Source organism: Oxyura jamaicensis, chromosome 17 (assembly GCF_011077185.1).
Source record: "Oxyura jamaicensis isolate SHBP4307 breed ruddy duck chromosome 17, BPBGC_Ojam_1.0, whole genome shotgun sequence".
Lineage (NCBI taxonomy): Eukaryota > Metazoa > Chordata > Aves > Anseriformes > Anatidae > Oxyura > Oxyura jamaicensis.
Genome location: NC_048909.1, coordinates 8,980,134 through 9,007,603, shown reverse-complemented (window position 1 = coordinate 9,007,603; position 27,470 = coordinate 8,980,134). Strand labels below are relative to the sequence as shown.

The 27,470-nt window shown below is 47.6% G+C and overlaps 1 long non-coding RNA gene across 1 annotated transcript; it reads right to left on the bottom strand.

The window, feature by feature from the left end:
• Window positions 1-1,831: 1,831 nt before the first annotated feature.
• Window positions 1,832-16,539, bottom strand: LOC118175243. The gene is made up of 4 exons (XR_004754920.1): window positions 16,424-16,539; window positions 13,335-15,193; window positions 6,031-6,198; window positions 1,832-2,767 (listed from the first exon to the last, which is right to left on the bottom strand). It is a non-coding gene; the product is annotated as an uncharacterized LOC118175243 (long non-coding RNA).
• Between the last annotated feature and the right edge of the window lie 10,931 nt (window positions 16,540-27,470).

The following is a 27,470-nucleotide window of genomic DNA, read 5'->3' as shown; positions in this document are numbered from 1 at the left end:
TGGCCATATTTGCCTTTTTCTCAGCTGTGTGCCTGTTTTTCAAAGTATGAGAGTCAGCTCTGGTATGACAAGTGACCCCAATAAACACCCCAAAAGCCACGTAGGTGGCAGCCCCACTGCCCAGTGCCAGCACCCGCACCACTGGCCTGGCAGGGCCCGGAGGGGAACCCATAGCGCCCAGCTCGGGATGCACAGCGGGGCAAATCCCACTCTTTTCTCCCTAACTTCCCTCGTTTGTCAGCAGCAGACCAGCCCGTAACTTAAAAGCACCTTGCTGGTGAGAACATGGAGAAGAGAAAAAAACCAAAGCCCTCATCAATCACAGCCTGGCTCCGGGTACAATTAGCAAGTTCTATTATCTTAAGAATGACACTTGTAGCACAGAGCAAAGCATGGCGCACCCCGTATTATAATACCGCATGCAAAAAAGGGAAGGCTTGAATTGCATTAGCATTGCATTAGATTCCCATGACTTTTTATATCAGCACTTGTGAGTTATTTATGAATTCATTTATTTACAAGGACAGCCCTTTCTGCATTCAGTTGCCATGGTTGCTTTAACTCCTGTATCCTATTAATTCTGGATGTTATGAAATAAATATAGATCAGACAATCATTGTGTGCTGCTTTTTTATTATTATTATTTTACAGTTTGATTCCCTGTGTCCTGGCCAGAAAGGCTTCTCTCTGGAGCATCCACTGCCCCTCGCTGAGTGGAAATGCCCCGTGAGAACCAAGCTTGGTTCTGCTGGCCAAGGAGGAGTTCACGCGTGTGTCCCCCATCCCTTGGAGAGGGCAAAGACACCGATCAGGGAGGAGGATAATCCTGGGGCCGGGATCCCAAAGCCAGCATGTTTGGAAGTGTTTTGTAATAGAATTCCACAAGAAAATTAAATCAATTACTGAGTCTAATAAAGCTCTCAAGGTTTTTAATTAAACTAAGTTTTAATTAAAGCAGCATGAGCCTGTGCTCTTTTTATATTCTGCCTCAGACCCCAGAGGATTGCAACTCCTTTTTGTAATTTACATGGGCTGGATCAATCACGAGAGTCACAAAAATGCGAGAACTTTGTCAATTTTACGGGATGAAATACTGTATGCCGGGCGGGAACCTGGGGTGGCTCAGGGCTGGGGCAGGCGGAGGGGTTGGGGTCACCTTTCCAGCCCTCTGCAGCGAGGAGAACAGCCCTCTCTGAGCAACCCACACCACACCACGGTGCCTGCACAAGGACCCATCTCGTGTGCCCGCTCCAGGCAGGCAAGACCCGGATCATCCAAGCTGCACGTCTGGTAAGTGGCCCTGGGATGTTCTGTCTCTATTTTAGTCTTGTTTTGTACACAATATGCCCCAAACATGCTTTTTTTTTTTTTTTTTTTTTTTTTTTTTTCTTAAGGAGATAAGGATCTTTATGTAACCCATTTTTCCTTAACGCTAAGTCCTTTGTCAGGATTAAAGAATCCTAAAACATCTGCACAGGCTTGGGTGGCAGATGTATGAAGAAAGTGTCCTAAAATAACACAGAATATTAACCTACTAAATGAGGTATTTAGAAAATAAAAGGACCCTCCTGCATCCTTACTTACAGCCGCTTCCTGACCGAGCTACGCGATGCAGGTGGGTAACAACAGCATGCCATCCGACGTGATTTCATCCCAGATTTTTTACCTGATACCAGGACTTGGCTTTGCCAGGAGTCTTGGCTGTGCTGGAGGAGTGGAGCTGCCCTGGCTGAGGTCTGGGCCCTCCTGAGCCTCCCAGGACTGCAAATGTCCCTTGTCCCTCGGAGGGGGGACGAGAACCTCCCATCTTCCCAGGGAGAACACCCCGAGGGTCTGAAAATAACCTAGCCAAAACATCTGCCAAGCCTTTCAGGGAAGGGATGTGCTACATGCCAGGCAGCATTAATTTCTCTTGTTCTGCCTGGAAGTCAGTGCTACCTGCCTGGGGCTGCTCAGGGAGCCTTTAGGGTGTATTGGGTTTCTTCCCTCTTGTTTTTAGGGATTACCGCAGGGAGCAAGCAATTTGTCCTTCCTCCAAGGAAAGAGTTCATGAGACATGCATTTGCTTAAAGAGGTGAGCACGGAGGGGAGGCAGGGGCTTGGTGCGGGGTGGCTGAGAGCAGTCCCCAAGCTCTCCCAGCGGCTGCCTCCCCAAAGGTTTGCCAGGAACTGAGGTTAAACCTGATTTGGATGACAGTCCACAGAGCAGGTCAGCAATGACCCACAGCACCTCGGCCAGCTGGAGCAGGCTGTCAGCATCTCTACCACCTCATCTCCCGGCCCGCTTCCAGCCATCCATCGCTGCCCATCCGTCCTGGCCGCAGCCAGCCCCCGGCGAGCCAGGGCCATTAGTGTGATTACTGGGGGTCGTGAAGTTCAAACCAAAATGTCAATTTTCATCTGGAAGAATGGTCCCATTTTAGGAGCGGAGGGATTTCTTTTCTCTCTCTCAGAGCCCCCGCTTGTGAAATCATTGCTCCCCAAAGACTTGCAAATTTCTGGCCAGCAAAAGGTGCCAATAGCTGCTGGAGCCAATAAAAAGATTAACAAGGGTCACCGTCCTTCCCTCTTTGCCAGCACTCGAAGGCTCTGGGGCCTATTTTGAAGATATTAACCATTGCCTTTACCTCCTGCACGTTCATCATGGGTTTGGGGTCTGTATGGATTTATCGACGAGACATTGCCATCAATCTCACCCGCAGAATGCCAGGCTGGGAGTCGCTGGGTTACATCACCCCATCGGCAGCACCATTTAGCCAGGAAAGTTCTGGAAGGAGGACAGAAATAGGAACTAAGCAGCTGCTGGGGCTGTTGGTGCTGCTCTGGGTTAAGGACAGCGTCACCCTGGTGCCACCGAGCGCAGGGACTGAGCCTGTGGGAGCATCGATCTAGGGGGGCAGCATACAGCCCCTGTGCTGCAGGGTTTGGGAGCCAAAAGGGTGATCCAGGAGGACAGTGAGATGGTGAGGGGCCAGCACTGACCCCACTGGGGTGTCCCCAGCAGGGCACTGCAGTAAATTGGAGCTGTCCCTGTTCTGGAGAAACTTCAAATAGCTGCAGGTGGCCCGGTCATGGCCCGATGGCACCACAGGGTGGCACATGGCAGCGCTGGGGGGACACACCAGCAGTGTGTCTGCAGTCTCCCCATGCCTGGAGTGCAGGCAGGGAGGCAGCGATGACCCAGGGGGGGAACATGTGGGATCCCCCACCCAGGGACTGGCCCCACGGGACACCCGGGGCACCCTGCCCCGGAGCCACTCAGCCCACCATGGAGGTGTCACGCGTTTCAGGTGGGTTTTTTCTTCTGTGTCATTGTGTTAAATAATTAAGTCTGCTCCATCTTTACCTACTGACAATGTGGCACTTAATTAAGTGGTTTAATTAGATGCTGGCAACTTTAATTAAGTTTAGGACGGTGGAGGTGACTGGGAGCCTCCGGATGAGTTGTGGAGCCTTTCCCTGGGGGCGCAACGTGGGAGAAACTTTTGCTCCTGGGTCTGGCCTCCAGGGAGGGACCCAAGGGAGCCACCACAACATCCATCCCCCAAATCACCCCACCTTCGAGCAGGAGGCTCTTCTGGGCAGCCTTTGCTCAGATGTTTCAGGGAGCCGAGGCCTGCCCTGGGACCGCAGTGTAGAGGCAGGCAGGGGCTGCACAGGAGGGGTGTCCAGGAGCCCCGGGCTCTGCTTGGTGGGTGCCCACATCCCCCTGAATGAACCTGAACCTGCTGAGCACTGGGCCAGGCTGCTGGGAGCAGGACAGGGCTGGGGGAAGGCTGCGGCAGGCTGAGGAGCAGCATCTACAATTCTAGCCCATGCATGGGGCTGTCTAAAAGATGTATTGCTTTTTAATAATGTAAATATGTAAATATTACCGAGGTGCCATTAATCGTCGTTGCCTCAACATGATACCACTCTTAAGAACAAATGTAATAAGATATTATTAATATGCAAAGCAATAGCACATTAACCTGACTAACACCGATAAATTGCAGAGCTTAGCACAACATGAGGAGCCCTGGGGAGCCCCCACTCCCTGCAACCACACAGGAAAAGGGACTTCGTCCTTGCTGGCCACCAAGGGACCTACCCCAGGCAAAGTGGCTGGGCTGGGCAGGCGCTGCTCCTGCCACCCTTCTTCTGGAGCTGCTGAGGATCCTTATTCAAAGCCTCACATGTTCTTCTGGGGAATTTTCTGACCACCCTTGTAACAGACTTGTTTAGATCCTGCTGCAGGTGTGTAAGAGGAGGGGGAGCCTGGCGGGTCCCAGAAGCTGAGGCATTAGCCCTGATTTTGTGCCAGGGCTTGCTATGAGGCAGCCCAGCCCTCATCCTGTGGGCTATTGGGTTTCCCCCCCGAGAGGCCGGGTCTCCGCTTACAGCCCCAAAAGTCCCAAGCCCCCCAGCCTGGCCCAGCACAGCCCTGCTCTCCCTGCCTGCTTTGGTGGTGAATTTCCTCCTGAAATAACAGGCTCACAGTGGGATTAAAAACTGGAACAAGTGTCCTGATCTATATTTGCCAGGCTGGAAGCACTGGTGTGGCTACCAATCCTCGGACCCAGCAGGGCAGCCCCCGGCTCCAAACCCTGAGAGTGGGAATGGGGGGAGAGCATGCAGCTGAGGGAAAGGAGCAGGGTAAGCCATAAAGTCTGAATTCAGGACTTGAAAGGGAAATTATTCTGCGCAAATGGCTGCTTCAGTTCAAATCCGCCCTGCCTTGTAAATCCTGCTCATCCTTCTCACAAGGGGAAGTCGGTGAGATAACCAATATTTCAGCAGCACGCAGCCTCCTGGAGACCTTCACCTCCCCGTGTCCTCTGAGCCCCGCACCCAGGCCCAGGCTTGGAGAGCAATTCAGGCCTGAACACGGCCATGGTTTATGCAAAAATTAACCTGTTGCCCTTGCTTGGGTCAAAGTAATTCCGTTTAATTTGGTAATCTGGGCCCTTTATCATTAATGAGTCCTTGGGGGGTGGGGGTCAGAGCATCTCTTTTTTGGCTGAAGAGAGCAGCAGAGATTATTGTTAATATTCAGGCTGCTCAATAAAGCACAAAGACCTTTTGCTATTGACAGCACTGTTGGTTTACACCTCACTGGTGAATGGAAATTGCCAAATTAATCTCTCATTAGATCTGAAGTTAATCCTCAGTTTCGTGATTAATGAACCCCCGAACCACAGATTTACCTGTGCCAAGTGTATTGAGAAACTGCATACAGTAAATGTCCACAAATAATCAAGATTGTATCCAAGAACAGGAGTAAAAATAATTATCTTCTATCCCTCTCTGTACAAGAATTAACTGGTAAGCAGTAAAACTATCAGGCCGTAGGCTGTAATTTTCCCCCCCCAGATCACTGACGGACTGTGGCCCTCACTGCTGGAGGATGTCGTGCAAGTCATTGCTAAGAGGGAGCTAAACAAAAGACCATGGAAATTCATGCATTATGTGTCCAGCTGCTGCAGCTTTCAGGCCAGGAGGTCTCTAGCCGATGGGCTACTGAGAGCAGCTGCAGGGTTGCCCTTCTGGCCAGCTCCTTGCCAGGCACCTGCTGTCATGGGGCTGGCTAGCAGGGCAGGCTGCATCGGCTTGTAGGGATATCAGTTAAACCACTCCAAACTCATCTGGGTAAGGCCAACCAGCAGGGCCCTGGTTCATCTGCCCTGCCTCTCACTGAGGCCTCCTCGTGAGCTCCACCAGGGCTCTGTGCCCCCTTTTTCCACTGTGGGCTGAGCAGGGCAGGAGCTGCAGTATGCCAAGTGCCCATCCCTCCCCAGCCGTGACCCCTTCCTTTCCTCGCAGGGTTTCTTTTATGCATCATCACTATAGCAGGGCTATTGTACTGGAAATCTGTTTGCCACATGTTACCTGGAGCTCATCTGCTAGGATCCTCGGTTAAATATTCATGGCAAGGTAGCTATTAAACTGGGGGCGAGAACTCAGGTTACACGGAGGAGATGAGGAGAAGGCTGCTTTGGCAGAGGAGACGGACTCAATATCAAGTTAAGAACCCTCGTGGAAATGACTCACCCCACATAAGGTCTGGGCATGGAGCAGTAGGAAAAAAATCCCGTTCTCGTTGTGCTGCTGAAATGCGTTGGTTACCTCGGTGAGATGGGTACAGCAGTGCGTTGGGCGTCCTGGAGCCCTGAAACGCTTCTCTGATAGGGCCTGAAGTCCTGCACGAGTCTGTGGGCACTGAAAAAGCAAGAGAGAATTTCCGAATGGGATGAAGTTTTAAGATGGGAAGAAAATGGCAGTGTGTTCGGATGGGACTGGGGCCTGCAGCTTTGCATGTGTGCAGGGCAAGGAGAGGAGCTGGGCAGGGAACTGCTCTGCCCTTGGGCTGCAGGTGCTCGACTCGGAGCGGTGCTGCAGCGAGGAGGAGATGCTTGAGCAGGGCTGGGGACGGTGCCCGTGCCACTGCAGGGGGACGCTGGGGACAGACCACCCAGCACGCACCGGCCATTGACTCCTGCAAGCCGGGGGCAGGAACAGGCAGGGCAAAAGGACAAGAGGGCAGAAGTCAGGCTGGGGGTGTCGGGTGACCGGTTACCTGAGCCCTGCCTAAAGGTGACTTCCTCATGAATAGCCCAGCAGCGCTCCCGCGAACACCAACACGCCAAGCTGGTGAATTATGCAGGGCACTGGGCTGTGCGAGCAGATGGCATCGCTGCTGTAACGTGAGCAGCCGCACCAGACAAAATGCAAAGCCCAGCAATTAACCTTTTTGAAGGTTTCCTCTTGTCTCGGGGATTAAACCTCCTCCACCCCCCCTGCGCTCCACTCCTACCCAAGAGAGGAGAGTAATCCCCCAAACAAACAAGGGAAATGGACTTCCACAGCCCCAGCAGCCCCGAGCCAGGCTTCCAGACCTCCACCCTAAAAGCAGCAGCTCTGAAGCAGCCTGTGCACGCAAGCAATGTGACATCGCAGCTCGGAGCTCATTGCTGCCCATGCCATCCTGTTATTTTTCTTTGAGATGAATCTGCAGCTCCAGAGGCTGCCTGGAAACTGTTTGGGATGCAGTTTTTATTTACATCCCCAAGCTTCAGCATTTTATTCTTTTCAGAGCCTGCCCTCCTGGAGCCTTGGCCGGGGTTGATTTATGAGAGGGAAATAAAAGGAGAATAAATCATTTTTAAATGAAGAGAGCAAATTGATCTTTTCGTCTCAGAGTGAAAGAGATCCCACTATTCCCAATATAAAGGTATATGGCTGTGATTACTGGGTTAGAAGAAGGATGGACAAAAGAGGGAGAACAGGGCTGTGTGACAGCAGCCCTCCACGTCCCAGCACAGGTGAGGGTTTTGTTTGTGACCCTCCAGGACTGGCCTTACTGGAGTAGGCAGCACTCTGAAACCTGTGAAGCTCCATCCTGGGCTCAGATAAGAGGCAGCATGGGGTTGGTCCTCTGAAAAGCCACAGCAAAGAAGGTTCGAGTGTGCTGAAAATGGGGAAAATCTAGGGCATGGTCCCTTTTCCCTTTCTCCAACCCTGGGCTCCACCTTCTCGGCAGCTTGGTGCCCACGCAGTGCACTAGGGAAGGACACGAGCAATGATTTACTATTTAGTGAAAAAATAACATATTCCATGCCTGGCTCTCATCTTGGTGTTTGGCAAAAGCTATTATTTTAACCATGATACTCAATACTCTTCATAATTAAACTGATTAATTCCCAACAATGGAGTCTATATTGCCTAATACTTTTAATTAACAAAGTGTCGTACATATACTGGCAGAGCATTACTGGCACGCTTCCTATGCAATACACTTAATTCCACAATAAATTATTAGTACCAAAGACTAAGATACATTGCACACTGGAAGAGGCTGTCAAGAAAGGAGGACTCCAGGCTCATGGTCACGGGTTGGACCAGTGTGGGGCAGAAGAGATGTCAGATCCTGTCCTTGTTTTCTCTGGCATCCCACAGACAGCCTGTGCCTGCTGGGGACGTCAGTGCCTTTGACAGTTCTGCTCTAGACCTTAGAGAAAGTCAAGACAGCTGCTTCACGGCCTTCCCGTGGTCCTGCCCACAGAAGTGCCGGGACAACTCTTAGCTCAGCACAAGAGAAGGGTCCCTGAAGGGTGGATGCTTTGTGCCACTTGAAGCGGAGGCTTTGCTTGACGTTTTTGTGCTGACATCCGAATCTGAGTCACGCACTCAGGCTGCGACATGCACAGGGATTTTGCCTGCAGCAGCTTTTAAGGTCTGGATTTTTGCTGCTGAACCATTTCTCATTCAGGATCTGCTTCAGAGAGAGGAACATTGCAAGGTACAAAAATGAGGGGGTGAAATCAGTGCACCAAGGTCAGGGACGGATGAAAGTTAGTTTTGCAGTTAGCATAAGTTTAAAGTGGAATAATCAGTCAGTTCAGGAAGGCACCTGGGGAAGGCTACATGAAGGCTGGTTCTGTGCACAACTACAGCAGTGCTGACGGCTGCAGCACCTCCAGAAAGAGCTGGCTGCAGAGCCAGTTCTGCTCCCGTGAGTCCCAGAGCACACAACACGAGCTTGGGTCAGCAGCCAACACAGGGAGAGAGAAAACAGCAAGGACAGGGTGGCCTTACGGGGGGGAGAAAGCAACCAGAATGAAACCAGCCTCCAGCGCAGCCACACTTGGCCCTTGGGGCTTGTTGGGCTTCAGGGCAGGGGGATACCTCTCTGCCAGCAGCTATGCCTGTAAAAATCTGGTTTATGGCCACGGGAGGAGCTTTCCTGGGTGGGCATGCTGGAGCATCTGTCACGTCCCCATGTCTGCCCACAGCAGAGCAGCCCGTGTCCTGCTATCGAGCCGCGAGGTTAGAGGTACGCGATGCTTTTATGAATGGTCATTACATCCGAGGAGGAAAGTGGGTCTTGTAAAGTAAGGATATGAAGGTTAATGGAAGGATTCAATATTTTCCCAGGTTTCTTACAAATTAGTTAAGAGACAAATACCCTGGGGCCACATGCAAAGCAAACTTCATTCCTACAGCTTTTATTGGATCACAGCGGAGGAACCTGGCGGTCAGAGGTCAGCGGTGGTGCTTTAAGACACAGTCACTGGGGTCAGACTAATTAGCACCACAGATCACACTGCCGGCTTCTCCCTTTTCTCTTTGTTCCCAAGTCCTGGGGTCAGAGCCTCCCAGTCCCACCGGTTTGCAGGGACCTGGCTGCGCTGGGCTTCGCAGACCCCTGCCTTAGCCCGTGGCACCGGGGAGGTGGCTGGAAGACAAAGGGAACCTGCTCTCACTTTCCTGTTTTGTTATTGTTCTTATTGTGGGCACTCACGAGCTGGAGGGACGTACCCATACCTGCTAATAGTGGTAAGGCCACCACAGCCCAAGGGCTTTCAGCCACATCCAAACACGTGTCAAGGCTGGATCCCTGCCCCACATTTCCCCTGGGAGCTCTCTGCAGTGACCAGGACGTTGCCTGCATGCTGGCACCGCGTCTCTGTGACGGGCAGGTCTGAGCCTACCACCTTCGGTCAGCACGTCACAATGATGAGTTTCATGCAAAAGCTGAGCCCAGCTCCCCATCTCATAAATTTGTTGTGCATTACATCCAATTAATGTAAATTATTACACTGACTAAATAATGGCTCTGCCATCGGGATAAGGGAATAATCATAAGCGAGCCTGCAATCTTCCAAGGTCCCAGCTGAATTAACCCTTTCCCCTGAGTCCACCAGAGCTGGGATCAGATCTGGGTGCCAACCCTGCTCCTGGCACCACGGGAGCCAAATCCACCTGTCCCATTGCCCCAACCTCCATCCACAAGGGCCTGGCAACACCAGAGCGATCACATTAGCTGCAGCTGCCTGCCAACAACCCCAGCATCCATCCTTTCCATCACCAAGCGAAGGACGCCCTTCCCCCTGCATCCCTCGCTGGGCTCCATTCCCTGTGGAGCACAGCCAGTAGGCATCGACCCAACACCCCCAGCCCACGAGGCTGTCCCCCTCCAGGGTGCAGAACACCCCGTGCCCCTCGGGGCACGCTGCTCGGGGGGTACAGAGCATCACCCGGCAGGGCAAAAGGGAAACGTGGTTGTGTGCTGGCAGCCAGCTGCCCCGGGCTCATCAGAAATGCCTCCGGGTGCCTGTGCTGCCGAGACCTGGAGGGCCCCCCGGTGTATTTGTCAAGGCAGAAGTGATCATCAATGTTTGCAATAATTCCCGGGCTCAGATTAAATGGAATAAAGGAACGAGTTCAGGACAATAAATAAATAGTCCTCTCCCTGCCTCGGCGTGCTTCTCATGGACTCATTCGTAAGCTTTCCTGCGCCGTGTTCCTCCTTGGCTCGCTTGTGCCCAGCTGCTAGCGGTACCCGTTTTACCTTGGCAGAGCAGCCCACAAATCATGCTGACACACCAATCAAGAGATCTGGATTTGTTCTTACACTGCTCTGCCTCTTGAAAGATGAGTCACCTCCTGCACTATGTTCCTGGGCACCCAAATAAATCTGTCACAAACTTCTCCTTCCTCCAAGGTGCAAAATTCCTTCCCTTTTTCTCTGGGGCTCTATTTCCTCTCTTTAAGCTCCTCTTCTTGCCCCAGCACACATCCACACCCCTCAGCCATCTCAGTATATTTCTCCCTTTGTTCCTGTTTCACTGACAACTTCATCCTAATAGTCTCCTCAAAGGAATGATGAATGCATAAGCTGCATATTGATCACTGCAGTGATTGATTACCAGATCTCTTTGACAGATGAGCCTACTAAGGTGGTTGCCAATATGGAGGTATGGATGGCAGGGCCCCCTTGTACAACCGTCTAATGGTATCTGACCTGATAGGGCAGAAAGGCAACTCCCTCATTTCTGCAGGAAGAAAGGCCTCTTTATACTCTTTATAAAATAATTCATAGGAAACTTAAAACACTCAGACACGGAGAGATTGCAAATGGGGAAATATGATGGATTATGGGTTGAAAGGAGCCGACTTCTGGAAGCTAAATTGATCCCCAGGAAAATGTTTTTGTCTGCTGTGAAAAATGGGCAATATCTCAGCAGCTCTGGAGGGCTATAATCTGGAAAATAATTTGCTTTTGATTTCCCTTAGTTTCAGGCTTTTTTTTTTTTTTTTTGGTAAAGTTGGTTCCTTGCAGGCTTTGTTGCTCAGCTGGGAGAATCGTGATGAAACAGGCGAGGGATTAGCCATGCTGACAAACATGAGCTGATCCCTACTTATGGTTATAAAGCCCTCACCCCACCCTTTGTCACTTATTCCGGTGGAGATGTTACATCCCCTGCAAGAGGAAGCGCTCCGCCGAGCGAAAACAGAGAAGCCAAGCACATAATTGCATACGAGCGTATGTGCGGAATAAGGGAATCTCCAGACAAGATCCCACAGAGCCCTGCAATCACCGGAGGCACGTAGGTGTTCCACACTCATGCTCATTTTCTAAACGTTTCTGCGTACCTGGCTCACAAGGAAGAAGACAGCTCCCAGGGGCTGCTCGGTGGGAGCCCCCTGTGAACCAGAAGAAGGCTTTGGCTGAGCACCGCTCCTCCGAGCGGCACAGGGAGAGCGGCTCTCACCAGCCGCTTTATGTAGTTCTTTATTTCTGCACTCCGCTCAGAAGGGTGTCCCAGAACTACAGAATGTCAGGGATGGGAAGGGACCGTGTCCTGCCCCCGGCTTTGAGGCTGGGAAGAGAACATCGGATCAGTTGTTGAAGCACGTTTAGCAGCTTCCTTTCAAGTGGGAATTTCTCCTGCTCTCTTTAGTCAGCTTCCCGCTTTTACTGCTAAGAATGAGAGTGTTATTTTGTCAACAATTAGAAGAGTTTCCTCCAGGTTCAATGTGCAAAGATGAAAATTTATAGAGAATTAACTACAGCCTCCCCCTGCCTGGAAATTCCTTTGCTCCAGAGAAATACTGAGTCAATGGCAGGCTAAGAGCTCAGGAGCCTCCTACAATAACAAGCATACCTCGAGTGCAGACAATCGATAGCTCAGCAGGGTGAAGCCACCCGAACACAACAACGAATTAGTTAGATTTCCATAGACTTTACATTCGGTGAGTAATAATCAGTAAGTAGAAATGAACCTAGCCTGGAGAGACCACCGAGCCAAATGGCGATCTTTTATTCATGCCTTCACCGTGCAGAATGTCTGGGGAGGGCTCCAACCCTGCAAACACCCGTGCGTGTGTTTGACTTTACACATATTCCTACTGGGCTCACTTATTTTATTGCTAACAGACTCCTGTTTGCAGAGGTTTTTCAGAGGTCCAGTACTGCAAGACTGTCAGGCTTAAATTTAACTCATCTTATTTGCATATTCCTCCTTTGAGGTACAGCCAAGATGCCCTCTGCCTATCAATAAACAGTCCAGAGGTCAAATCTTTCCCAGCTTACACGTTACTGCTGCTGGCTTATGTTCTTAGAAGCCAGCCAGAGCTGACCTCTGGCTGCATAAAGCACCTTGAGCCTGAGTCCTCAGAACAGCACGACTGCAAATCACCGGATCAAAGCATTACAAACAGTTCTGAAGCTACTTCCATGGTATCTATACAGCCAAACTCCTTCACTGGAGACATCCAGACTTACTTTTCTCCCCCTGGAATAAATATCGTAGCCATTGCTTTTTTAATCAGCAGATACCTACCTAGAATTAACAGAAGCTCTAGCAATATAATGCTGCTTGACTAGAGCTAAGTGGTAAATAAAAGCTTGCAGAAGTGCCCGTGACACCCACACCCCTCAAATGAATTCCTCTGGGCCACTGCTGCTGTCCTGCCCTTGCAGCTCGGCGTTGCAGTGGCAGCCCGTCACATTTCACCTGACACCCTCGCAGGAGAGGGGGCAACAAACGACCATCTAAATTACACTTGGCTAAACTCAGAGCAGCTCAACTTATTCACCTAAATGAGCATTAGATCAGAAAGCAGCTCCAAAACATTAGAATTTTAAATGTTTCCCACACTCATTTGGTAGGCAATTTCAGAGGAGCCAGACTTCACACACCCATAGCTGATTTTACTTGCTCAGGTACTAAAGACTCCTTTTCTTGACAGACTTTGAGGAGCTTTTTTCTGGATACAAGGCTTTATTTAGCAGCAATTCTTCCTTTTGAGCAAATTGAAGCTTAATTTACTCAGATCCCTATAGCTCAGAGTTTCTGTAGGACGTTCCTTTAAACTAACACAACTTAACCAGCAATACATGGTGAACCAATTCACACTCCTTTAAAATACAGATAATTCCCGAAATCCTCCTAAGATTGTACCTTCCAGCAGAACCAGCCTCACCAGCACAGAGAATAATATTCAGTAACTTACAACTTACTCAATATCTGCTCAGAAAAGAGAGAAAAGGCCACGCAGGCCCCCACTACCTGCTAGCAGCAGAAGCACCATCCATCGCCTGCCGATCTCGAAGGCTGGAGGAAGCGGTGAGCAGGGCTCACCTGGAGGCATTCAGGCAGGTGTGGGCTGTAATGAGAGCTGCAGGTCTCTGCCCAGACCTTCCTCTGCAGAGCAGTTTAGCAAGCAGCTCTAATAACCTCCTTTGTACTGAATTTATTAGAATTTTGCTAGCTAGTGAGGAAATGGCTCTGCATCTGAATGTTGGTGTGCCTGCTCTCATTTGTGTTGCTACCTGAAACACCAAGTGGGATGTTTTATAGAGGTACGTTAGCTTATTGCATTTAGTAAAGCCTAAGTGCCCATTGCAGGCCCTTTAGGGAAGGGACTTCTGTGTCAGAAGCCTCCTTCAGCAGGAGAGATCGTTCCTGGGTTGTGACATGAGAGGGTCAGAAAAGCTGTTAATTACGTGGTCTCCATCTGACTGGATCTAACGAGCGGCTACATCTGCAGAGGACACCAACCAGAGCAGTGAATGAGTGTACAGTTGCTTGTGATTATTTTGGTTTTGTGTTTCTTGCTTACTTATTTTTCATTTGTAAGAAGCATCACTTTCCAACAGGAATAAGAATCCTTACGCTACGCCCAAACCTCCAGTCATTTCACAGCTGTCCCTGCACCACTCTTGCTCAATCTGAGCACAGGCAAGAGGGAAGGTTTTTATCTTGAAATGAAGACATTAAATGTAAAGCTATGCCTATCAGAATACACATTAAGTGGCTCCAAAAACACATGTACCTATGGGGTGTTGGGGAGGGCCCCAAACTGTGAATTTAATTTCAAAGAAGCATTTTCATATGCATGTAGGGAGGCATTCAGCAGCATCACAAAGTGATCTATGTCTCTTGCTGTCGGCAGCATTGGCACAGTCCAGGCACGAGCGCTGCGGTGAACTTACACACTTGTGCACGTGGAACTATTTTTCATGGAACTGATGAATTCTGCAATGATGTTCATAGCAGTAGGACACATTATTGCTGCAATATATGACTAGCAGTAACACCTACAAGCCTTTAATATTCTGCAGCTCAACTGTGGAAACAGAAGAAAGTTGCCTGTAAATGACTAATTTGTGGTTTAACTGGGTTGTCCATCAAAATAACTCTCAGACGTGCAGCTTCAAGTAGGAAGCCTGAAAATCAGAAGAATGCGAGGAACTTCTTGATGAATGTTAAAAGCGTTTTAGAGAAGGTGAAAACTGCCAGAATACTTTTCTGCATTCATCCTGATCACTGAGAGTTTCAATTAGCTGTGTCTGTACAGCTGTCTAATCGCAGGCTTCCTGGAGTCCTAGCAGCTCCGTTACCTGCATGGTAAATACAGGAGATTTAAGTGACGGGGCCTGGTGGGCAGAATATGGTAAAAATGGATTCTGCCCTTCATTTCCTCACTTCTGGAAACATTTCTCGCATGTTTCTATTTCACAGTTCACTTGTTGTGATGGAAATGCTGGTTAATTTTGCTGTGCTTCTTGATTTGCAGCTGCACTACTGATTCTATCCTTATCTCTACAGATAATGGTGGTCTGTCGAAGAGCTCAGCCACTCTCAGGCACGCATGGAGGCCCCCAAATCTACACTTCTGAGCAAGCATCCAAGTTGGTAGCAGGAGAATCATGGGCTTTGAGCAGGAGTGGACAGAACAGAAGGATTACAGCACAAAACCAAACAAACCTAAAAAACAGCGTGTTGTGTTATGTGAAGGAATCCCACTCGTGCCTGATCCAGCTGCAGGCCTGCTGCAGAATCAAGGCGATCCGGAGCCTTTGGGTTCACCAGGCTCTGTCTGCCTCCTCCTCTGTTTGTCCTGCACCTGGCACCGTGCTGTCACCCTGCAAACAATGAGAAACAGCATCACGAAGGGAGCTGTCAGTGGCTGGAGGGAGCTGCCCCCTCCAGAAGTGCAGCCACCCAGCGGGACACATCTCGGTTTGCATTCCCGTCATTTGAGTCGCCAGATAGTTCGCTGCATGAAACATCGTCCAAGGCTTTGGCAGGAACTTGTGCTTAACGGCAGGCTCTCATAGGAGGCACTTGATTATATTAGACAGATAATTATTGATCCAGCTATAGTTTATCCTTGCTGCCTAATTTCAATAAACAGCAGCTTGGGAGAATTAGCAAGGGATTCTGTTCCCCCTCCCCCTGCTTCTTCAGGATTTGTCAGAAACAAGATGATTTATGTGTATTCCAGTAAGATTCTCGTTTGTTGGCAGGCTGCAGGGATTGTTTGGGGTTGGAAGTACTAAGCTTTTATATTTAAATGCCTCTGTGCGAGTATTCATGGGTCTCACTGCCTTGCATTGTAATATCTGAATAATAACTGTGACTTATGCAAACCAGTTTTCAGCTGTTCACTATGATCAATTTTTCATTTTAAGCAACTCCCTGCCATCCCGGGGAAAAAAAAATCTGATAGGCAAGAAGAGTGAGATTCAAGGAAGGTAGTAATACTCTTCCCTTTTTAAATAATGCACAACTCATTTCTGGAGCAGCTTCAAATGTGTTGCTTTCTATTAAGCACGGATAATATTCTGAAGATGTTCCCCCCCTGTTTCAGGTGAGGCTTTTGGAATAACAAAGCAGAAGAACATGGGTCTGCCTGGTACAGCACAGGCCAAAGCCTGGCTGGGCAAACACCCACGAAGGACACGCAGGACTGCCAGAGCTCTGCCTGGCATAAAGGTGACCTAAGGGAGAATCACTCCCTGGTGCTGTGTGGGGGCACAGCGGCTGCTCCACCCCACCCAGGAAGCACCCACCAGCAGTTAGCTTTTCTAGAACTGGTGGCAATGCATGAAAAGCACTGCACATACACAGACACGTCACAGCAGGGTTTTCTTAAAGCAGATGAGGTGCTGGACTGTCTCTCTTGCAGGATGCTAGTTTAGCCTAAAGAGCATGATTGGTGTCGAACAGGGAAAGGATTAGGAAAATATTCTCTCCCTGACAATATTCAAGAAGGCCAAGTCTATTAATGAGGAAAAGCTCTCCTGTTAGCAGAAGTGATGCTTAACCAGATAACTTCACTTGATAAATGTGAGCATCCGAGACTACTTCACCTGAACACAGGCCTGTGGTCATTCTCCCAGGCTGATTTCACAAGTGTGCAGTGGATATCTTTGAATTTCACTCACATGATGATAAATAACTTCAGTTCCTTCAGGGAACACCTCAGTGTCTTTTCTCTGTTTTCAGCAAACCTCCCGCATGGGAAGTGAAAGAAAAATGTCATCACTAAAGATCTCTATATCAATGCTGGTAAAACAAATTTAAAAAATTCTTGGTTTTGTTTTATGTCTAATTCCTGCCTCATTTGGGATCCCCATCTGCTGCTAGGGATTTAGTTCTATCTTACTAGTACAATTTGGAAACTTGCTGTATGAAGAACACGTCATTAAGTATGAGACTGATGCATCATGACAAGATTTACAGATGAGTGCTTGGAAATACTCCGCTCACTTCCAGGTCTGGGCTTCCCAGTGGGAGCCAGATTACTATTTGCAATTTTCTCAAGGCCAGTTAGATTGATGCTCTGGTATTTTACCTTATACCCAAGAGTCATAGTAGCCAAAAATCTTTCCTGAGCTGCCAGATACAAAGGTCACACAGAAAATGACTTTCATGTGCAGCCATCAAAAATCCCCTAGTCAGCAATATTCACATCCTCCCAGTCTTGAGGCACTTCAGCTCTCTGGAGTTAGGAGGAGCCTGGACTTCTGCAGGCATCAGCAAGAAGCTCTTTTGGCCAGCAAGACAGACAGATTCTACACACAACATTCAATATTTCATACTGTCACTTGAATAGTTACTTTACCTTCAAGAAAGGTTTCAGGACAATCCTTTTACTGCAGTAACCTTTAAAAACTGAAAACTAACATAAATAAATAAATAAGAAGCAGAAGTTTCTTCCCATTTTAATATTGAGGGCTTCTTACTCCTAAATCATAGCTCTTATTATTAATTACAAATGTTGCTTAAAATTATGATAATGATCTGTTGTAGCTGGGAATCCCAGAAGAAGATGCCAAGCTGGGCTGGCACAGCTTGCCCATTTCCTTTGACCTCCCACAGAAGGAACTAAAGTCCTTTCCAGAAGCTTTTGCAGTGGTTGAGCAAGAGAGCAACTTCCTGACAGGCACCTGAACCTGCTTTAACATCTTTAGTGGTGAACATCACCACAGCCCATGGAAAGTGAACCCAGGAGTGAATCACTAGCACAGCACTGCCTGACAAACGTAACAGGTTCGGTTAAAAGTGATTGGAGTGAGACGGATTTCACAGACAAAATATTGAGGCTCTTTTAGAAAAGATCCTGTGTTATTTTTCACTTTCTTGCAGTACAAGAGTCTAGGATCTCCTATGCTGCATATTTAGTGAACAGCATCTGCAGCATCTTAATTACAGTAGCTGTTCTCATCTTAATCTCTTGCTTCAGAATAAGGTTAAGTGTAATCTGTCCTAGATTCTTATACAGATGGTTCATTTCTTAACTACTTGAGAAGAGTTTAGTCAATCCTTAATTCTTTAATCTGGGAAACAAGACCAACCAAACCGATTGTGAGTGGTATTTTACCAAATTTTACAAGAAAAATATAACACCCCCCAGCCCCCTCCAAAAGGGGTTGATTTTTTTTTATTATTATTATTTTTTTCATTCTAATGAATGTTGCTGGAGGGAAAAAGATCCACACATGGTTTTCCCTTCATTCCATTAATCCCAATAACTACACAGTATCATAGATAAAGAGCATCTGAATGTCAGGAGAAGGTAGCAAATACCTTTTTCTTTACTTGAAATATGGCAGTTTCTAAACAGTTCAATAATATGTTCAGCTCCTCTGTTCCTGTATAGCTATTGCTGGCATCACCAAAAAATACAAAGCATGACTGGGCACAAATTTCCTTCCTGCAAGAAAACTGTGTTTAAACAATTATGATTCTGGTAAGGACCAGACTAGGACACACAATGAAAAGGCACTTTTCAGTTCAGTTCATACTGAAACACAGCATGATTACAGCTGTGAAAAAATGCTGATATAAAATAAAGTTTTTTAAAAAAATTTGAATTTCCCAGCTCTTAACTTGTGCTTTTATTTCAAGATCTGCATTCAGTAAGAACTTAAAGGAAGCTCGAGAAATAAACTCTCCAATGCAGTCATTTCTCTTTGTAAGCTCTTCCAGAAAGAGACTCTGACTATGTTGTCCTTTAGCAAGCCTCTAGGGAGGGCATTTTGACATCCTTTCCAGCAATTCTGGTAGCTCCATGAAACAATAACTGAGACGCTTTATTTCCCATGACATAAAAACTGTGTTTGTTTTGTAGGCATTTTAAAAAATAACCACAATTATGCTCTGAACACTGCTCTGTGTTAACAGCAGCTGGCTCTGGAGAGCCCTTGAGATGTTCCCATTAAATGTGATGGTCACAGGCTTCTGCAGTACACCAAATCGGCACATTGCAAGGGCATGCTGGCTGCTGCAGGCATAGCTGGGTTTCCCAGTTATCAGCAAGGCCCTATCAGTACCACGTCTCCTTTCCCTTAGGACGATTTTTGAGCTTCAGTTTCCTCAAGGGGTAGGTCTGAAGCCTCATACAAGAATCTGAGCAGACACAAACTCCAGTAGAGCTGTGATCCATGAGAAACGAAGTGAACCTGCTTAGACATGTAAGCTCAAAGGTAGCACTTTGAACTGGGGAGAAGTCCACAAATAAAAGGGGTTAAATTTCCTCTTGTATTCAGTGTCCCAATCTCAAGCACTTACAAACCTGAACTCAGCCTGGCCCTTCTGCTGCTTGTGTGCTAGCACATTTGCAAGCTGTTTCCTTCTTTCAGCATTTACCCAATTTCCCTCCCATGGTCTGGAGGATGTTGCGTGGGCTTTTCAGGCAAGACTTGTGGCACAGAGATACAGCAGAGAGGAAAAGCTTCATGATGCACTGAGTGTCTGCAGCAGTACGTGGTCACACGTCTGCAGCCCTGCCTTTGTGCTTCTGGGCGCTGCTGTGATAAAACTGACTGACTGTGAGTGCAGCAGGCAGAGGGGTGGGTGGCCGCAGACTCCTGCGGGTGCTGCTGCTCCATCCTGTGCTTTCGAGCACCATATACCATTGCTGAACAGCCCTGCTGGTGCTTATTCCCGTTCGAGAAATGGTACCTAGATATTCTACGTAAAAGGCAGCTCAGTCACTATAAATATTTAACAAAACAGGGGATATCACTGGGACAGACTCGCTCAGGGGGAGCAGATGCCCACCAGTGTGCAGTGGTGGAGCTGGAGGCCTCCTCATTGCCCCTTCCCCAGGTCAGAACCAAATGTTGGACACCGAGCGTTCCCTCAGGGAGCACCAAGCATCCCCTCACCACCCCTGGATGCCTCAGAGCTGCCTGTATCCCCTCATCACTCTCAGAATTAGCAGCCTTTATTTCTCCCCTTCACAAACCAGCAGCTCCTCGGCCAAAGCTGCCGGACCCCCCTGCACCGTGCCTCGCTGCGCAGGCGCTTTGTGGCTGCCCCTTCCCCCCGCACGCCCTCAACTTCCCCAACTTCCTAATGTGCCTCTTGGCCAGCAGCAATTTTTCTCCGAGATTATAAATTTCAGCTGTTGCCCTGATGCAGCAGATGTTGGTCTTCGAGCTCTCCTCGATTGGTCCCCGGTGACAGGAGCCGATCGATTTTTCGCCTCGGACCGCGCGGACGGATTAACACAGTGATAAATGGCTGAGGATTGATTTGCACTTAATTGACAATTTGGTGAACCTGTTTTAAAACCCCGAGGTTTGGCCCCGGCAGCGAGCAGGCCGGGGTAATATACGGCCCGATCGATGGGGCCCGGCTCGGCCCCGCCGCCCGCGCTGAGCCGCCGCGGGCCGACAGGGGGCAGCAGAGGCTGAGAGACGGCGGTGCCCGGCTCCTGCTGCGGCCGTTGGAACCGTTAGGGCCGTTAGAGCCGTTAGATCCGTTACAGCTGTTACAGCCGTTAGAGCCATTACAGCCTTTGAAAGCGGCCAGGCGCTCCCCCGCGCCCTCCTCAGGCGCTCCGCCAGCCGCCCGCTTCCCCTCAGCCCGCCGGAGCCCGGCTCGTTCCCCCCATCCCCACCCCACATTTCAGCTCCGTGTTGTTCCCCCCGTGAATAAATGCCTTCCCCCTTAGGGCACGTCCTGCCCTGTCACACCCTGCCAGCATCCCCCATCAATACAGGGGCAAAGAAAGCCCCCAGCCCAGTCACCCCAACCCCACACAGCACCCTCCTGCCCTGCTGGGCCTTTTTTTTCCCCATGGCCCAGCCATCAACGAGCCCCGTTTTGTTCACTGCCTCGGTGGCAGGGGGATAATCCCACCCGGACAGGCTCGGCATGATGCTGTTCCCCTTGCCCAGCTGCTCGGGGAGTGGTTGCAAACTCATTACTGCTGGCTTACCTGCAGCTTTGTGTTTATCTGACATGTAACACAAACTGCCCCCAGGATCAGGCACTGTGACTACTGGGCTTTGCGGACAAAGCCATGAATTGGATTGCTGGCAACAGTGAAAGTAAGGGCCAAGGAGGAAGTTAATTAACAAAAACCCTAAACTCCACTTGCCTTTTTTGACATCTTTTGTTTTTTCCTTCAGTCGTGCCAAATCCCAGAGCTTTTACCCAAGTAATAGCCCCACTACATTGTCTGCACTGCGATGATAAAAGCTCTGTGCAATTCATGACAGCAGAGCAACACTATCCTCTGCTATTTATTATTTATCAGTACTTACTTTGAGTTGACAAGAGAAGCAGCGTGAAGTCAAGCTACTGAACAACTTGATTCAGCCCCACATTGTGCACCCAAATTGCCCGGAGGGCTGTGAATGGCCACGTCCCCCACAGTGAGCATGACCCAATCATACCCTAAACATAAAGGGTGCCTGAATTTGGACTTCTTCCAATAACTTTTCAACTCCAGCTAACCTGTGTTTCACCTCCAGCAACATCACCCAGAGCCACCACTGGTTTCCAGCCTCTAGATTACAACTACATATGTTAAGTCTGGTAGGGTAAGCTGCAAACAAAGCTAAACCCTTCATCTTGAAGAGTGACCTCAGGCATCCTCTTCCTATACGCCTTGGCCCCATCACACCCTGTTGAAGCTGCAACAAGCACAGGCTTCTGGAACAAACACAGGGCACCGGCCTTGGTGAGCCAACAGCGTGGTGCAGCGCAGTGGATGCCGCATCCCCATAACCATGCTGTGCACACACACAGGGCCCCTATTCTGGAATTGCAGAGCTCCTCTGAGTAATGGAAGCTCTGAAACTAATTACGAGGACTGCAGCACGTGTCCCCCTTCCAATGGGCTCTGACACTGCTCGGCAGGCCTTCCTCTAGGGCGATTGGACTTTGCAGAGCACAGAAATGAGGTGGTGGTAAGGCTCTGATTGAGGGCAGTGAGCTTAAATTACATCTGCCTGCTGCATGCCTAACTTGCAAACCTCAGCTGCTCACCAAATTCAGATTCTGTCTTTGGGATAGAACTATTAGTATGTTCCCTACTATTTTCTCCTTTACTGCATCTCTTGGCTTTGAAAATGCCCAAGTGCCAGCCCCTGACCACACACTTTACGTCTGTTTTGAAGCTGTGAAGAGAGACTTCACTAGTGCAAAAACTTCAGGGCAAGGAGAACTGAAGGTTTCACAGATTTTTGTGTGTTCCTCTTAAAAGCTTATCTCAAATACAAATCGGTAAGTTTGTTTTTCAGAACTGCAAGACTTCTCTTCAGCTCTGCTTCAACGAAGGAGGTCCAGTACTACCAAAAAATAAGCCCCACTATCCCTGTAATGCGGTCCTCTGGGCTATTTTGTTACACTGGTTATATGGTGGGATGGAGACACAGAGGCAATTAATTATGTGGGAGAAAGAAAAGTTCTTTTTAATGTCACCTGTAGCTTTGTGGCATCTCTGTATTGATTACACCAAGGGGAAAACAGTAGATTACAAGCCAAGTTGGAGCGTACCATCAATACATTTAATTTGAAATGAAAAGACAAGTTTGCTGGTTAATTAAGGACCATATCAAAAGAAGGCTAAAATTACTTGGAAAGAAAAAACTTTAAAAATGTCTCTGGCCCCAGAATGACCTCTACTCCTGTCCTAAGCTTTCTTTTGTATTCAGGGTAGCCAAATCTCTATGTTTTTTGCATGGAGAAACAGGAGCATAACTGATAGTGCCAGTAAGTAGAATAGCTCAGAATTCATTTAGTATGCCAGTGATTGTTATAACTCCTTAGCACAGAGAGGGTTTAAATAATCTCATCTGCAATTTTAATTCCCTATGCAAGAATAACTGGGCTATATGAAAGGACCGTGCTGCTGATACTGCTAGAATGAAATAGCATCTTCTGACAGTTTCAGCATGGTAAAAGTTGGTGAGTGCTGTGCATTAGCGTTTTAATTATTGGATACACACAAATCATTTATTAGACATTGATTTGTTTTTTAAGAATGTTCTAGTAGTGTGAAAATAGCTGGTAATTAACCCCTGATTAGATAGATTTACCTCCCTTAGAAAAGCAGGGGAATCTCTGAATGCTTACATTCATCAACCATTTCACTGTTCATCCTAAAAAAATCAAAAGTGCGTATGAGGCAAAGAAACGCTCATTTGGAAAGAATCAAACAAATCCTCCAAAATTCTGTCTGGAAGAATTAAGTATTTCAGATGCATAAGATTTAGGATAGTGCTTGTGGTTTTATTAGATTCTTAAGCTGTATCCAAAGGAGCAGACAGCTAATTGGGTACTAGATGTTCATTAGCTGTTTAGAAAAGCAATAATGGTAGAGAAAAACTGAATCCTAAGAACAGCTTGAACTGTTGGTTTGATGGAGTTTCACATAATATATCACAGCATCAAGTTCTAAATTCTACAGTGGTCCTGAGTCCAGCAGCTGCTGATAGCCAGTACTTCTGGGGAAAATACAATTTATCAAATGTGTGTGAGCACAGGGAGAGAAGAAAAGACATAGTAAACATCAAGCAGTATCTCTATTCATCCAAAAACGGGATGTTATTTCCATTAGACAGTTACTCTTGGTGCCTATTTCAGCTACAGCTTTCCCTGTGGTAAAGTTCATGGTTCTCATCGTTCTGGATAGGAAAGTCTGGAGGGAAATTTCAGTGGAGTGACAACTGTGCCTTTTGTGAGTTCACCTTCTGAAGTTGGAGGTGTGAGGTTGCAGCCTCTAAATTTGTGCATTCAAATAATCCTGGAAGAATTATTATTTCCATTTCCATAACAGCTTTCAGTCAAGGACTTCAGATCACCTACTAGCCACAGATGAATTAGATTTCTACCTGGCAGGTACAGAAATATTATTATCCATCATGTTAGAAAAGGGAGGCTTGGTGGCAATGCACAGCTAGGAAACACCCCACATTTTCCAGCTCTCTCTGTCCCATCTCATTCCCAGGATCTCCCTTGTGGGGTACAGATTCAAAATTAGCAAACTTGAATAAAAATCCTGGGATCACCAAAAACAAGAGACAGGCTTCTGCTGGTTCCTATGTCGTTGGGATTTCACCCTGTAACTCAACTTGTCAGCTGAGAAATGATTATATTTACCGCACTTTTACAATGGAGCTCTTAATAAAGAGACTTTCCTTTAAAAGCAAACAAGAAAGAACGGAAATGAGCCACATAGTAATCAGATGAGTTTGTGTGGCAAACAAGACTGGCGGGCTTGAATTTCTCATTCGGATGCTATTCAATGCCACTGTTATTTCTGAGCACGACGGTGCAGCCAAGTCTGGAAATGGAGGGATTTGAAAAACAACAGAGAGAAATTCCATATCCCCTACCTGCCCTTGTGAAATGTTACGAGAGACCTGGGGATAATTATTAGAGGACTGTACCGATTGCAATCTGGGTCTGCACCAGGTGACAAGGGGTTAAGCCTGAGTTATTTTGAACAATAGATTTTACTTTATTTTCCTGTGTTTCCTACTTTGCAGACTTACATTCTGAGGCTTTACTACTTAATCCCCACTGTAGTAATAAAATTTTTTAATCCTGTGTTTAAAATATGAGATTTACTTGTCAAAATCTGGATATACAGCAGGAATTATAATCGCTGTTCAGCAAAAGCAATTCGCCTCAAGTTCAGGCTGGTGTTTGGAAGAGTTTGTCAGGTGCTTTATGTTAGCGCCAGAGGTATGCTGATTGCCGAGGTCAGAGCAGCTTTCCCCTGGCGCTGGGGATACAAGAAGTTCCCAACCATTTCACAGGTACCAGCTCAGGTTTCCCATTTTTTTTCCCTCTCTTTTTTATTTTGGTGGTGCTAACAGTAACATCAGCTCCCTCAGACAGCACCTGCCAGGCAATTACTACCAGACAATTAATGTGTAAAGTCTCAAGCCAGAACTGAAACGCAGAGCCAGTTTGCCACATCAGCACCTCGCAGCCACCACTGGGCACTATTTAGTAAGGCCTTTTATTACACAAGACATCGGTCGGGGTATTTTAGGTAGGGAAGTGCTGCCAGGAGCATCCTGCAAGCCATAGACTGGGCCTGGCCGCTTCAATATTAAACTTGAAATACATTCTTCTCTTGAAGAAAATATGTTTTCTTTGCTCAATATTTATTCAGAGCAGATTTGGAACGTGCTGCCCACACCGACTGGCATAATTCTGTTTCCAACAGAAGCATCTCTAGGAAAAAGGGTAGAGTGCCCTTATATCAGCTGTTATGTCTGATTTTCTTATATTTGGTTGGTTCCCAGCAAATAAGCTGGGGGTGAATTTGTCACAACACCACTTCCCAGTGCTGATCATATCCTACTTGAAACAAAAAAAAATGCTGCTTGGATTTGTTTGGTTGGTTGCTGTTCATTTGTTTTCTTTTGATATTTTTTTTCTTCACCTCCCCAGTTCATCTCACTTTACTGAGTCAAAATTTTGGTGCCTGGAGAGGAAAGAAATGTCGTGCTGTGATCTAACCTGCATTTGTGGCAGGGGAGGCTAGTTATTCTGGGGTTAGTCCTTACTGAATAGCTGGTTATTTTTTTTTTATATATATATATATATATAAGCAGTTTATATTTATATATATAAGCAGTTTGAAATGATTTGTTTTTAAATGATATTGTGATTTCATGGTTGGAACCGTAACACTTTGCGCATCACCAGGCCCTGCACATCAGCCCCCTTCCTTACCCAGCAGAGACACCATCAAGTTGCAATTGTGGACATGTTACTAGCCGTGGAGATAAAATTTCATATTTTTGTTTGAATAATGCCCACTGCAGTGCCAGGTGACACGTACTGTGTGGGGCTGGCTTTACCCAGGGGACGGAGCTGCCTGATGGCATCTTCCTGGTCAGGCCATGGGCACACAGCTGCTGGCTGTCCCAGCCACGTCACACCTGCCTCCAGGTTTTCCAACTGTTGGTTAAGCTTTTTGCTTTGTCTGTGCAAACATGCTTCAAGAAACACATCACAACCCTTCAAAGTGCTCTCAACCCTCAGCTGGAAATCATCATCTCTGCTCAGGCCTCCTGAGCTGAACACCTGTGTCACAGAATGGGCACTTCCAGCTCCAGCAGCTTGAAAAAAAAAAACAGAGATATTTTCCTGCCTCTTTGAACCCAGCACAAACTCCCTTCCCAGCAAGTCCAGCAGCATCTTTATCCAAATACTATGACCTAAACTGCAACAAATGCGGCCAACCCTTCCATCAAGAAAGGCTTAATTTATTGTGAGCAAAGCACAACAAATCACGGACTTCCAGATTTATGGCCCCCAGGATCTGAATTGACCGTACAGCAAAGCAGCCTTTCCAGCACTCTATTCATTTCTTTAATAAAGTTGAAAATGTAAAATATGCATGCATGTGGAGCCACCCGATCTGAATTTTATGTAAAGTGCACAATAAGTTTATGGATGGTAGCAACATATGACTCCTTGTAATTTCATTATGTAAAAAGACACAGTTGGGATCTCTTAGGTCCCTATTTAAACATTTATGAATTAAACAATAGAATGCGTGCAAGACCAGGATTGGAAAACATCATTTTCCAACAGGCAGAAATGATGGGGAAGGGTCTCAGTGGTTTGAGGCTGAAAGTCTCTTTGTCACCCAGTTAGGAGAGAGAATCTGTCAGGGAAACAACAAACAGAAACCTGACAAGATGGGGAGAAAGAAAAATTTAATGCAAATTTAGAAACCTGGAACAATTCAACCCCAAGCTTCAGGTAGTTCTAGAGCAAAATTGAGCTGCAAATTTTAGCACTTGCATCTGTCACCCTCTTGGAAGCATGAGGGCAGGCCTTTGCTTTCCTTGGTCTGTTACTAGCACAGCATCAAAGTGGCACAGCAGGCAGAAGATCCCTGACAAACTGACAACGAAAAAAGGAAGGCACCAGAGAGCTGAAAATCAACCAGGAGTCCGCTGACAAGGTGCAAAGACTTGGTTGGTGTGCCATGCTCGGACACCATGCAGCAGTGAACATGGACACGTACCATGGAGCAGAGCAGAGAACCCTGCAGTGCTGTTTGTGGTGCAAATCTTCATCCTCACTACACTCCCCATCCCTTGGCTCTCCCTCTGGATCTCTTCCAGAATCCCCCCAGAGCCGATGATACAAATTCATCATCTTGACACTGACGTGTGAGCTTCTCCATGGCCCTTTCCAGAGGAAATTTAAGGAGACTATCAAGCACATCCAGATCCCTCCACTCAACCCACACCTTGCTCATGGGATCTCCTGGGACTGACGGCAGCACCCAACAGCCACAGAGGGACCCCCACAGCTCCAATCTGTCACTTCAGAGCATCTAATGGTTGCTTCATCAGCTGCACGCATACACTACGGATAAGCCTTTACGATATTGTCAGAGAAAAATAAATATTCTTGCCCCCGCCTCCCTGACCCTGTCCCCCCACCCCACCAAAAAATCTTGTGTTTAATTCCATTAAGCACCTATCTCAAGTGCCTTTGTAAAATAGTTTGATCGCAGTGGCAGCACAACCAAGGAAGGAAAACGATTGAGTACATTTTGGTGTTATGATGGTATGCATGGGACATTTCATACCCTGAGTTAAGTAAACTGTAACCTGTTTGGGCAATACTTTTCGGTCA